The following is a 12,196-nucleotide window of genomic DNA, read 5'->3' as shown; positions in this document are numbered from 1 at the left end:
GGGATTTTAACACAAAAAGAGTTACCTTTTTGCTAAACGTGGCATCTGGGTCGGCCTGAAACTGAGCACAAAGGACAACCTTTAATTAATTAATTCTAGTTGATAATAATTTTGTATTAAATGGGGTTATATAAATAACCTATCTTCCTAACATTCTTGATATAGACTTTACTTGAAGGCAAATAATCCTTACTGATCTAAAAACAAAAGTCTAATCTGTACTGGGTCAGAAAAGAATTCAGACAAATCCTATCTTCCAGCAGTATGAAAGGCCCAGTGCAAGATTAAGAATATTTCCCTGTAAAATTTTTCTAATTATGCTTTTGACCCAAGTGAATGAAAAATGAACAAAAGCACCCCCAAAATACATTATCAAAAAGTCAAATAGTTAGTGGTCATATTAGTAAGGCAAGGAAAACTAATGTGTAGTGACCCATTTATATCTCAGATTAAAAAAAAGACATCTTTCTGACTTAGGAACAATACAATCAAACACATTAAGAATCAATGACCTTCCATAGTAAAGCTTTCATAAGTAAATTTGAAGAAAATGCTTCTTAGCTAACAGATTAAATTCACCCAGTCTTTCCAAAGCATTCGTTTCTCCCAGTTAGGGATGATTCAGCTCCATTGCCTACTTCAGCCCACTGATGACTGGGAAGCAGAGGCTCACTGATCCATCAACAGGTTCCCCCTTAGCAGTCTCCGCATGTACAGTAGTCTGCGGTACTGCTATGAAAAGACTAAGCCACAGCCCTTTGCCCTCCTAGTGCTTTTTATTCAGCTTGTTGGAGAACATAATAGCTCAGTGCATTCATTATCTTTTAGGATGCACCGAATTAAAGACTGTATAATTTAAACTCAACTTCTAGTTGAAAAACTTCACGGAATTATCCATGAAAATGTCACCCAAATATAAGTGGAAGACTGAATAAAAGTTAGCAGACGTGCTGATGTTTACTGGCATTTTATCTACATTGGGGAAAAAAATGGTGTTTGTAGTGCAGAATAAAAACAAACATTAAGATTTTAAACTAAGAGAATGTGTGAGGATAGAAAAATAAGAGCATATGTTGAAGCAGTCTTATTATTTCCCATATTTACTTACGTTTAAAGAAATATTTAAAGCTAAATACAGGAATACCATATGTAGCTCTAAACCCTAAAAAAAATGTTGCGATATAGGATGGTTTTTCTTCTCACTGAATTAATTATTTAAAAACAACATCTAACAAAACTTTCCTGTCTACTATAGGCCAGGTACTGTGCTAGGGAATACGCTGATGAACAAAAAGGACATGGCTCCTGCCTTCAAGGATCTTGAGAGGAGACAAGAAACCATAACATGTAAAAACACTAGGATGACAAGATAATATGAAAATGCTTCTTAGCTAACAGGTTAAATTCACAGGGACCACAGGCACGGCAAGCCTATAGGAAGGCCTATTGAAGGAGTAAAGTTTAAGTTGGGACCAGAAGGCTAAGCAGGGATTTGACAAAGAGAGATGATGAAAGAGGCAAAGGAACAGTATGTGAGACAGCTCAGATTTAAGAGAGCTGAACAAAATGCAAATAAATTAATTTCAATAGAGCTAGGGCAGAGGCAAGGGGAACAGTGGTGCAAGATAAAACTGAAGAGACAAGCAGGGCCTGAGAAAGAATGGCTCTGCCCTAAGGACAATAAGAAGTCACTAGAGTGTTTAGAAAGGGGAATAAGATTATCGGCTTTGCATTTTTTTAGAAGATCACGCTATCTACAGTGGGAATATGGAATAGTGTGGTACAGGAGTGAATGGTGGAAGGCTACTGTCACAATTCCGTGAGAAATGATAGCTCCTTGGACTGGAATGATGGCATCCAAAGTAAAAGAGATGTGGAAAAATGTAGGAAATATTTAGGAGGCAGAATTATCAGAATTCTGCTTGGTAATGGAATGTAGAGAAGGAAGAAGAGGGAGACAAGGGTACCTTCCAGGTTTCTGACTTGAACCACTGGGAGACGAAGTCACTGGAGGCAGAGCATGCTTGGAGAGACAAGGGTGGGAACGCGATGAGACCAGAACTGGGAACAAAATTTGAAATGTTTGGGAAGCCAGACTGAAGTAGGTTCCAAAACAAGTAGGAACTAAAAAGTAGAGAATAGGTATGATGGGGAAGAAAGAGATTGAGAGCTTAATATGTAGCTGAAGAAGAACAATTTTTAAAGACAAGGTTAATAAGCTTGGGAGTCAGTAGAAAGAGAGGTACTAATAACACAAGGACCTTTCCTTTGGGTGCTTACTTCGTACTAATAATCACAGAGTGCAGCATTTTAAAGATATTATCTCTTTTAACCTTCACCATGACCCTATTATATTAGTATTATTATCCCCAACTAACATACATGGAAACTGAGGCTGAGAGATAGTATTTAATTTGCTCAAGATTTCATAGTGACAGACCTCAAATTTGAATCCAAGTATGTCTGATCACAAAGCCCAATGCTCATAATCACTAGGCTACATACAGGATTCAAGAGAGAGATGAGATTAGAGAAAAATCAAGATCCCTCTAAGGCGAAAAAGGAGGGCGCCCAGACTTTAAGGAATGAAGGAAATCCTTTTTTCATAACAGAAGGGGCAGAGGAAAAATAACCACATGAGATTTACATTTTTGACGGCAGATGAGGAAGGAGTTTTCTGTCTGAGGATTTCTATCTTTCTTAAGATCTGAAACTAGTCATTGCTGAGTATCTAAACACTTAATGAGTAAGATGTCTGAGAAGAGTAAAAAATAACTGAAATTATCCTTCATTCACTGAACAAAATTTTCCGAGTGCCCACTATGTATTGGGTACTACTCTAGGCACTTGGGATTACAGTAGTAAAAAAAGAAAGGTAATTTTCCTATTCACATGATCCTTAACTTTTAGGTAGGGAACACGTAAACAAGTAAACAAATCAGATAATTGCACATTGTGATACAGTAATGAAGGAAATCAAGCAGGCTAAAGGGACTGAAAGTGTTCATGGAGAACTGCTTCACATGAGGTGCTTGGAAGAAAATTTGTATGAGGCAGTGGACATAAGATGAGGCTGGAAGAAGTCCCAGGTGAAGCACAGCATCATGGAGAATGGAGGAGAGAGTCATTTAGAGAATGAAACAAGATTGCTGGGTAATTCTGAAAGGACAGATGGGTTGGGTGCCCATGTATTTATAGTGACATTAATCTGCCTGACTTTGTATTTTTCTCCAACTGAATCCAGCAGCTCAGGAGCAATCACGGAAAAACCTTAAAGTCCCCCACAGTTGGGAATTTACCAGGCAGATATGACTGATAATGGGGCACGACAGTTTAGTAAGTTAAGTGAGAGGCTGGAGTTAGGTCCATGGAACCTAAACTGAAGAGAAAAGATAGTGAGGAATTTATCCCATATAACTGCAAGTCCCCATAAGGTTGAAAATTTGGTGTATAAACTGGAAAGATGAAGAAATTATGGCCAGAGAGGAAAACATCTGAACTTCAGGAGAGGGGTGAAAAGAGAGAAGAAAAGTGGCATGGAAAAAAAGGGTTTCTAAAATGTGATTAAAAAAAAAAAAATGGAGAAATGAGGATATTGGAAAAAGAATAATGGGAGAAATGGAGGTACAAGTACAGCAGTCCCCTCTTATCCACGATTTCACTTTCAGTGGTTTTAGTTACCCCCAGCCAACAACAGTCTGAATATATTAAATGGAAAATTCTAGAAGTTAATATTTCATAACTTTTAAACTGTGTGCCATTTTGAGTTGTGGGATGAAATCTCAGGAGCCTTGCTCTGTTCCACCCCGGACATGAATCATCCCTTTGTTCAATGTATCTGCACTATATATGCTACCCACCCTTAGTCACTTAGTAGCCACCTCGATTATCAAATCAACTGTTGTGGCATCACAGTGCTTGTGTTCAAGTAACCCTGATAGTAGCCTAACACTATGTCACAATGTCTATCTACATCATTTACCTCACTTTATCTCATCACGTAGAGATTGTATCATCTCACATTATCACAGGAAGAAGGCTTAGTACAGTAAGCTATTTTGAGAGAGAATCCACATTCACACAACTATTATTATAGTATATTGTTAAAACTGTTCTATTTTATGATTATTTTCGTTAATATCTTATGTGCCTAATTTATAAATTAAACTTTATCACAGGTTATGTACATAAACAAAAAAGCGTAATAAATAGGGTCAAGTACCATCTGTAGTTTCAGGCATCCAGTGGGGGTCCTGCAATGTATTCCCCACAGATAAGGAGGGAACTAGTATACAAAAAGATAAAGAGTAAAGTGGAAAGGGGTTGGGGACAATGATAGCACAGAAAAGAGATAACAGTTGGTTTAACTAAGTAGCAAAAGTATCCTCAAAGAAGCAGAGTATTTTATAGCAAGTAAAGAAATGGTAGTAGGGGGGACTTAAGAGGACAATGACCCTGTGACAATGAAGGTATGGGAAAATGACAAGCATCCTCTCAGAAAGGCCATAGGGGAAACAGCATCTCAGGGGAGAGCCAGACCTCAAATCAGGAGGAAACCTTCCTAAGAGTGGCTTACCAATGCTGAAATTTCAGACAAGCCGGCCATCACTGGCATCTGATCCTTGTGTGAAGGCATCATTTCTCAGGATGTGATGTTCTCCATCTATGCTTCTGTTTTGCCCTGATTCCTCTAATATGACATTAACGTAGTTGGGAAGAAATCCAAAAGAACCACTAGTCTGGAATAAACATCCTTTTAGACAATTTAAAAAAAATTATACTTGGAAAAAAGAAAAAGCAAAGCTGCCATGTTGACATCAGAACAGTAAAGCAGTTTATTTAGAGAGTCATTTGAACAAGGCAGACACAGTTTAAAGACCCAGGGGGGTTTTCAGTTTCCACCATCTGGTTATTTCCCCAGTACTCTGCCATGCATCACAAAGCTCTCTGTGAATCCACTTAAAAAGGGAAGGGCTAACACTCCTTTTTATTTGCTTTAACACTGCCCTCAATAAAAGGTGGTACATCCAAAGGATAAAATAAATATTTGGCCACAAAAATCACAGTGCAAAAATATATTTATTTATGTGGAAAGGTGTTCTCTTTTCATTGTTGAGTATAAAAAGCTGGTTATAAAATAAGATGTTAAGTATGATCTCATTTTTGCAAACAATTTTTTTAATTGTGGTAAAATATACAGAACATAGAATTTACCATTTTAACCATTTTCAAGTGTACAGTTCTGTAGCATTAAATACATTCATACTGTTGTGCAATCATCACACTACCCATCTCCAAACTTTTTCACCTTCCCAAACTTAAACTCTGTTTAGCAATGAATTTAACAATGAATTTTAACATATGAACATAGAAAAAGTCTGAACGGTCATATACCAAAAATGTTAATGGTGGATAGTGCAATTTTAGGTAGTTTTACTTTTCTACTTTTTAGTCCTCTATATTTTAATTTTTTCTAAAAGAAACTGCATTTCTAGCATAATTTTTAAAAATAATTTTAAATGATTTTTTTAAAGACATCAAAAACATTAAAAAAGAAAAGAAAAACAGGATTACGGGCCATATTCATCACTTTCTTTAGATTAGTAACTAAAATATACTCCATGAGTGATCTCAAGCAACTCAAATTTTCAATGTGTTTTTTAGAATGAAAAAGAAAAGCCAATACATTGTCAACTGCTTAATAAATACTGCAACTGTTAAGTCATAAACATTACCAAAGTCAAGGATGACCAATTCTCAACCTTCTTCCCATTTGAATTCTCTATAGAATCCGCCACTGTCAACCATGCCAACTTTCTGAAACTCTTTTCTCCACTGAATCAATACTTCGTAGATTTTGCTCCCAGCTCCTTCGCAGTTTCCTTGCAAAGCTCCTTTATAATCTGGTGGTCAATTTCTCTAAACTCTTTTGACCATGATGAAATTTTTTGTGTGTTTTTAATGGCTGTGTCAGTAATCAAACTTTCCTTGAAGCAGTCTGCTATGGACTTAATCACGCCTGTACAAAATTTATATGTCAAAATCCTAACCCTCAAGGTGATGGTACTTGAAGATGAGGCCTTTAAAAAGTAGTCAGGTGTAGATTAAGTCATGAGGGTGGTACCTCATGATAGATTTAGTGTCCATATAAGAAGGGACACCAAAAGCTTGTTGCTTCTTCTCTTTCCTTATTGTGTGAGGACACAGTAATAAGGTAGCCATATGCAAGCTAGGAAGTAGAACTGAAGTGGCCAGAACCTTGATCTTGGACTTCTGAGCCTCCAAAACTGTGAGAAAATAAATTACTGTTGTTTAAGCACCCAGTCTGTGGTATTTCGTTATAGCAGCCCAGGCATACTAATATACATTTGCTCACTCAATTGTTACTGAATACATAACAACTAATTATTTGTGAATGCCTACTATATTCCAGAAACATTACATATTTTATCTCCAGTCCTCTCAGTAATCCCACAAGCTAGAGACTATATTTATTTCAAAGATAAGAGTCTTGAGGCCCAAAGAATAATTACTCAAGGTCTCAAAGCTGGTAAGTAAAGTCAGAATTTGAACCCAGGCTTACTTACTCTAAAATTGACTACTCTTTACTAAACCATGGCACACACAAGTCTTTACCTCAAGGAGTTTACGGTATTTTAAAGAGACAATGCAGACAAATAAAAAGCTGAATGCTTCAAAAGGTTAATAATAGTATCTGAGAAAACACAGAAATAAGAACTACTAGGAGGAAGAGATTATTGAGTTCAAAAGACCATTAAATGCTCCAATTTCTTCCCCATAAAAATACAGAGAATTACTTTTAAACCAAATCTTTGTTGAAACCCATCCAAAGCAAGTAAATAGAATTGTGGGAGACACTACAACCTTGAAATAAAGATAAAACCTTAATAGAACTTACTTTGACATTTAAATTAGTACCTTTTAAAAGTCACCAAAAAGCATTTTCCTTCTATAAGGTATGCCACAGGTGATTTGTTTCATCACATCTTAATCTTTAGGGGAAAAATATTACACAGAAGCTTAGCTTTTCTAAATTGTCTACTAAAATTAATGAGTTATTGACTAAAAAAGGACAGGGAAAATAGTTAAAACTCTTTTCTGGAAGCGTAAAAAATTAGATTATCTGCTTGTGTTTGAAGATAATTTGAAAAGGTCTAAGAAATGTCTTCACAAAAGTAAGAAGAGCTAAAAATGGTCAAATAAAATTTTAACAACTCATAGATTAGACAGGAACGTGGGACACACAGGACGCAGCCTCAATTTTGGGAAAATATAGCTCCAATTTTCCTAAAGTGATAGCTAGCTATTTCACTACTAAGCAGTTTTTTAAAAAGGTAATTTTAGAGTTAAAAAAAAATTTTAGTGTACTATGCTTTTATAAAAATTCAAAATCTTCCATGGAGATCTATAGTAGCCTATATATACAATGTAGAGGAAAAAATAAATACAGTACTGACCGATAAAAAGCAAATTCAATTTGTATTTTCTATTGGTTGTTAGAAGAAAATATTTAATTTCTAAAACAGACAAGATCTATTTTGATAATGCCTTTTAATTCAACAAAAATTAAAGCTAATAAAATTTGATTTTATGATAAAAATACCATGTTTTCATTATAAGTATAAAATATGCTCATTACTGGAAAGAGAAAATAAAGAAAAGGATAAAGAATAAAACAGTCATGTCCTCATCATCACCAAATATTAACATTTCCTTCTAGTTAGCATATTTTTGTTTTTTTAAAAAAAAATTGATCATTTTATATAAATGAGATATTCACATTCTTGCTTTTCTTTGTTTTCACTTAAACATATGGTATTTTCCCACATTGTTAAAAGCCTTCAAGGAAGTCATATTTAATTTCAGGAAACATTCCAATGAATTTACTTAACCACAATTTGCTTTAAACAATGATGTTGCTTTTAGTTATGTTAATAACACCATGCTGAACATTTTCATGTGTTTTCCAATTCACAGATAATTTCCTTAGCATAGAATCTAGCAGTGAAATTACTAGCCAAAGTCATATAATCAGCAAATAGCAGGACCTGGCTTAAGAGATGTAGTAGGGTCTACTGGTACTGGTTCATCAATTGTTAAGACAGTTGTTAAATACAGACATCATTAAAAACTGAACTTTGTAAATATACAATTGAATAGAATTTAAAACAAAGATAATAAGTTCTCAAAAGTCATTATTTGTTTATTATGTTACTACATTTTACTATTATATTTGTTCCAAATTGTTTATATCGACTGTATCTAGATGGTGGGAATACTACAACATGATGGCATTCTACTGCACATCTCTTCCCAACTCCACATTCAGTGATGTCATGTTGGCAGCATAAGTTTGTCTGTAGTGGGAGTATTCATATCATAAAAATTGGAAAATGTTATAAATTTGCTCTTTTAACCCCCCTAGTGAATCCAGAGAATTAACCTGATTATTCAGATGGTGAGCTATACATGTATCTTGTTCATTTTACCCTCAAACTTTCTATTTTCTACATATCTACACCTTTAAAAAGCCCTCAAAAAGATGGAAGCAGAGACTAACATCTAAGCATTTTAATCAGTTTGACTACTTGAGCCACTTAGAAAATGTTTATAACAGATTTTTTTAAAAGAACTGTTGAGTGGCTGTCAGTGATACAAAAATATTTAAGTCTTCAAGTAAAGGAGATAAGATATGAACAAAGAATGATTTAACAAGATAAAAAATGATAAACACCAGGGTCTGTGGTCTGCCCCAGGCATGCCTCGGTGACTTTCAGTGGCTCTTCTCTTGAGGCCCAGTGACCTCCCTGCCTGGGGAGCCAAGCGAGGTCAATCAAGAACGGAAACCTAACTTAGAGAAGAGAGACACCCCAGCAAGACTCTTTCGGGGAGACTGCCAGCTCCTCACTTCCATGAGCCAGATGGCCCTGGCAGGGGGCGGCAGTAGCACCAGCACCCCACAGGCCCTATACTCTGATCCCTCTTGTCCTGAAGCCTTGGAGGAACTACTGTCTGCTCCCTCTCCAGACCAGGGAGCCCAACGGTGCCATGGTGGAAACCCAAGGACTTCTCAAAGAACATCAAGGTCAAGGAAGCGGGGTTGTGCTTTGAGCGGCGGCCTGTGGCCCAGATCACTGATGGGGCCCGGGGTAAGAGGAGCTACTCCTGGGGCCTGCAGGCCCGGGAGATGAGTTGGCCCCCCAGAGCAGAGGGGCACCAATGCCATGGTGGGCATAGCCACAGCCCTCGCCCCGCTAGAGAGTCATGGGGCTGGGACATTGGGTAGGGGAAGCTGTACCATCAGAGCAAAGGGCCCAATGCCTGCCAATATCCAGCCAAACCTCAGGGTGAGGCTGCTGGTGGTTCTGGACATGGAGGAGGTAACTCTGGGCTATGCTACTGGGGGCACCTACCTGGGGCCAGCCTTCTGCGGACTGAAGGACAGGACCCTCTATCCTGCAGTAAATGCTGTCTGCGGCCAATGCCAGGTCCACATCAGCTACCTGGGCGAAAGCAGAGGTGAGGCCTGGGGCAGGTGTGAGGAGTGTTCTGTAACTGGTGGTTGTGATTTGGATTGGAAGCTCAACAACAGTAGAAAAGAACAAGTCTTCATCTGCCCTGCCTCTTACCCCTATTCAGTAGCAGTAATGGCTAAGGGTCTTCACAGCCATTACCTAATTTAATCCTACCAACAGCAATAGAAGTAAAACGTGAGGCTTGGGAAGGCAACTTACTAGCAAGTGAGCCCTCAGAATGGAGAGAGGTGCCCCAAGGATTAGGCCTTTACAGGAACTATCGACCCCAGAGCAGGGGTGCAAAGCGTTAAGTGGGTAGCAGGCTAGGTGCACGAGTCCAAAAGGAAGAGGACTGGCAGCGCCAGGGACCCAGGGTGTGTCCCAGATTTTTTGGGCTCTGACCTGTGATGCATAATTACTTCCTCAGTAAAATTACAGGAAGGAGCCACTGAGGCCCAGCACCTCGGAGAGCAGTGGATAGGATTTGGGGTGGGGAGGTTGCAAGGGAGGGGTCTCCTTAGGGAAACCAATGAGGCCAGGGCTTGGAGCTGATTGAATTTAACTGTTCTCTGCAATTGTAGTCTTCAGCAGAGGCTGAATGCTTCTCCTCCTGTCACCCATGGTGAGCTGTTACAGAGTGCAGGGCAGTCCTTCCTTTCACTTCTGCAGCCCAGCCGCAAAGCCTCTCTGGAATCAAAGCCTGGGCCATCTCCAACCCTGTCATTGCTGCCTTGGCCTGCTGCTTAGAGAGCCTGAGCTAGAGCTTCACCCCCAGCTCTGACTGGGGGTGTGTGATTCCTCCCACCCCAAGATACAGAACTTCAAGATGCTTTAGATCTCCCTCTCAACCAAAGCGGACTCGGAGCAGGAAGCGGAAGGGAACACTGTAGTTTAAGGATGTCTGGCTGGTGCCTGCACCCCTACTTACTTTTTCCTCCTTCTCTCTCCCAGAGGAGCCACATTCCCTTCTGCACCTGAGCTGCCTGTGTGTGTGCCAAGTGATGGGGGCTGCCCAACTGGGCCAGGTATCTGCTCTGCCTTTGCCCCCTGCGATGAAGTGCTACCTGCTCTACCAGTGACCCTGTGATATCACAGATGCGCAGGGCCTTTATGGGGACCAGGGAGGAGGGGGGAGGCACTGTTGGCCTAGACTAGCTACGTAAAGCCAGTGAGGCTGGGGGGGGCGGGCGGGGGGGAGGCGAGGCTGGGCCCCTACCCCAACCCAAGCTCTGAGGAGCTCAACAGCCCCAGAGCCACCCCGGGGGTGAAGGGAGGGAGCTGTTATTCGAGGCTGTAGCAGCCAGGTACACAAGACATTTTTTCAAGTAAAAACAGTAAGAGATGTGTTGTTGTAAAACAAAATGAGAAATATCATAAGATAAAATGATACAGAGATGTGAAGAAAGGAGAGATTATCTCCTGCTGCAGAATTTTAAAAGGCCCACAAAATATATAGCATTTTTAGATGAATTAATAGAACAGTGTCATAGAAAAGTGAAATATTTGTGAAATTGTTTAAGGCTATCAAAACTTCATCCTCTTCCTTTCGTAGCATTTTTACATATCTGCTTTATAACATATTGCTCCCCATTCTATGTTATAATGCCTATTATATCCCTCTGCCCCACTATACACATTCATACCCCCAGAGCGGAGCTTTCTTTATCTTTGTATCCTTATCATAGTATATTGTTCAATCAATGTTTCTTTAATGAGTGAGTGAGTGAAAGAATAGATTAATGAATAGAAACTCATATTTATGAGCTTATAATCTACTAAATATGGTCCTAAGCACTTTACATTAAATTAAATCATTTAATTTTCACAACACTATGAGGTAGATTATCAATGAGAGAACTTGGCCATATTACAGACTAGGAAACTGAGTCACAGAGAGATTAAGAAACTAGTCCAAATTCATACAGATGGCAGGAGAGCTGGAATATAAACCCAGTCAGTCTAACTCTAGAGCACCAATCCACCATACCACCTCTCAAATAAATGAGTGAGCAGCATCACAAATAGCACTGAATCCATGTAGCTCCTTCCTCTTTCATTCATTCTTATATTATTTCCAAGTCAAAAAAATAATAATAATAATACATGCTTCTAAATGATGTATTTCAGTCATTGTAATTAGTTCATTCACATTTAGAATAGCACAGGTCTCACTCTTAGATCTTGAAATTTAAAAATATAAAATAACTGTCTCACATTTGGCATGTTTTGATCATGTTAATTTCTACATGTATTCCTAATCAAATATCTATTTTTAAAGAATATCCCAAGTTTTCCAGTTAGAAAGACAAATATGTAAATAGTCAAAAAGAATGTTAGATATTCCTTTTGAGTTTCAATAATCTAACAAGGATACCTTTCTTATCTGTGTACTTTATATTGTTATATATTTATAAACATAGCGGAGAGTAGAAGATATAGTGTAACTGTGTCAAAAATGTACCAAGGTCAGGCACTGTAGAAACGAAAAAAAAAAAAAATCTACTAGGATGAAAAGGGAGAAAGGAGGAAAAACAATCTTTATCCCTGATAAAACATTTTTAAAACAATGGAGATTAAAAGATCACAGACCCTATCAATAAAGGGTTGTGATTTCAATATCAATGAAGAAAAAGATAGCCATTAGGTAAAATTATCACATC

At 38.3% G+C, this 12,196-nt stretch overlaps 1 protein-coding gene and 1 pseudogene across 14 annotated transcripts in view; one reads left to right on the top strand and one right to left on the bottom strand.

The window, feature by feature from the left end:
- The window catches only part of RAD51B (RAD51 paralog B), a 482,184-nt gene that overhangs the window by 350,588 nt on the left and 119,400 nt on the right, over window positions 1-12,196 (bottom strand). The gene's annotated exons all lie outside the window — the stretch shown is intronic.
- On the top strand, window positions 8,853-10,615 carry LOC120612777 (SPRY domain-containing SOCS box protein 2-like; annotated as a pseudogene).

This window comes from Pteropus medius, unplaced genomic scaffold (assembly GCF_902729225.1).
Source record: "Pteropus medius unplaced genomic scaffold, Ma_sr-lr_union100, whole genome shotgun sequence".
In the NCBI taxonomy this organism is placed as follows: Eukaryota; Metazoa; Chordata; class Mammalia; order Chiroptera; family Pteropodidae; genus Pteropus; species Pteropus medius.
Note: the sequence above shows the minus strand (reverse complement) of the source record. Positions and strands in the feature narration are given on the sequence as shown.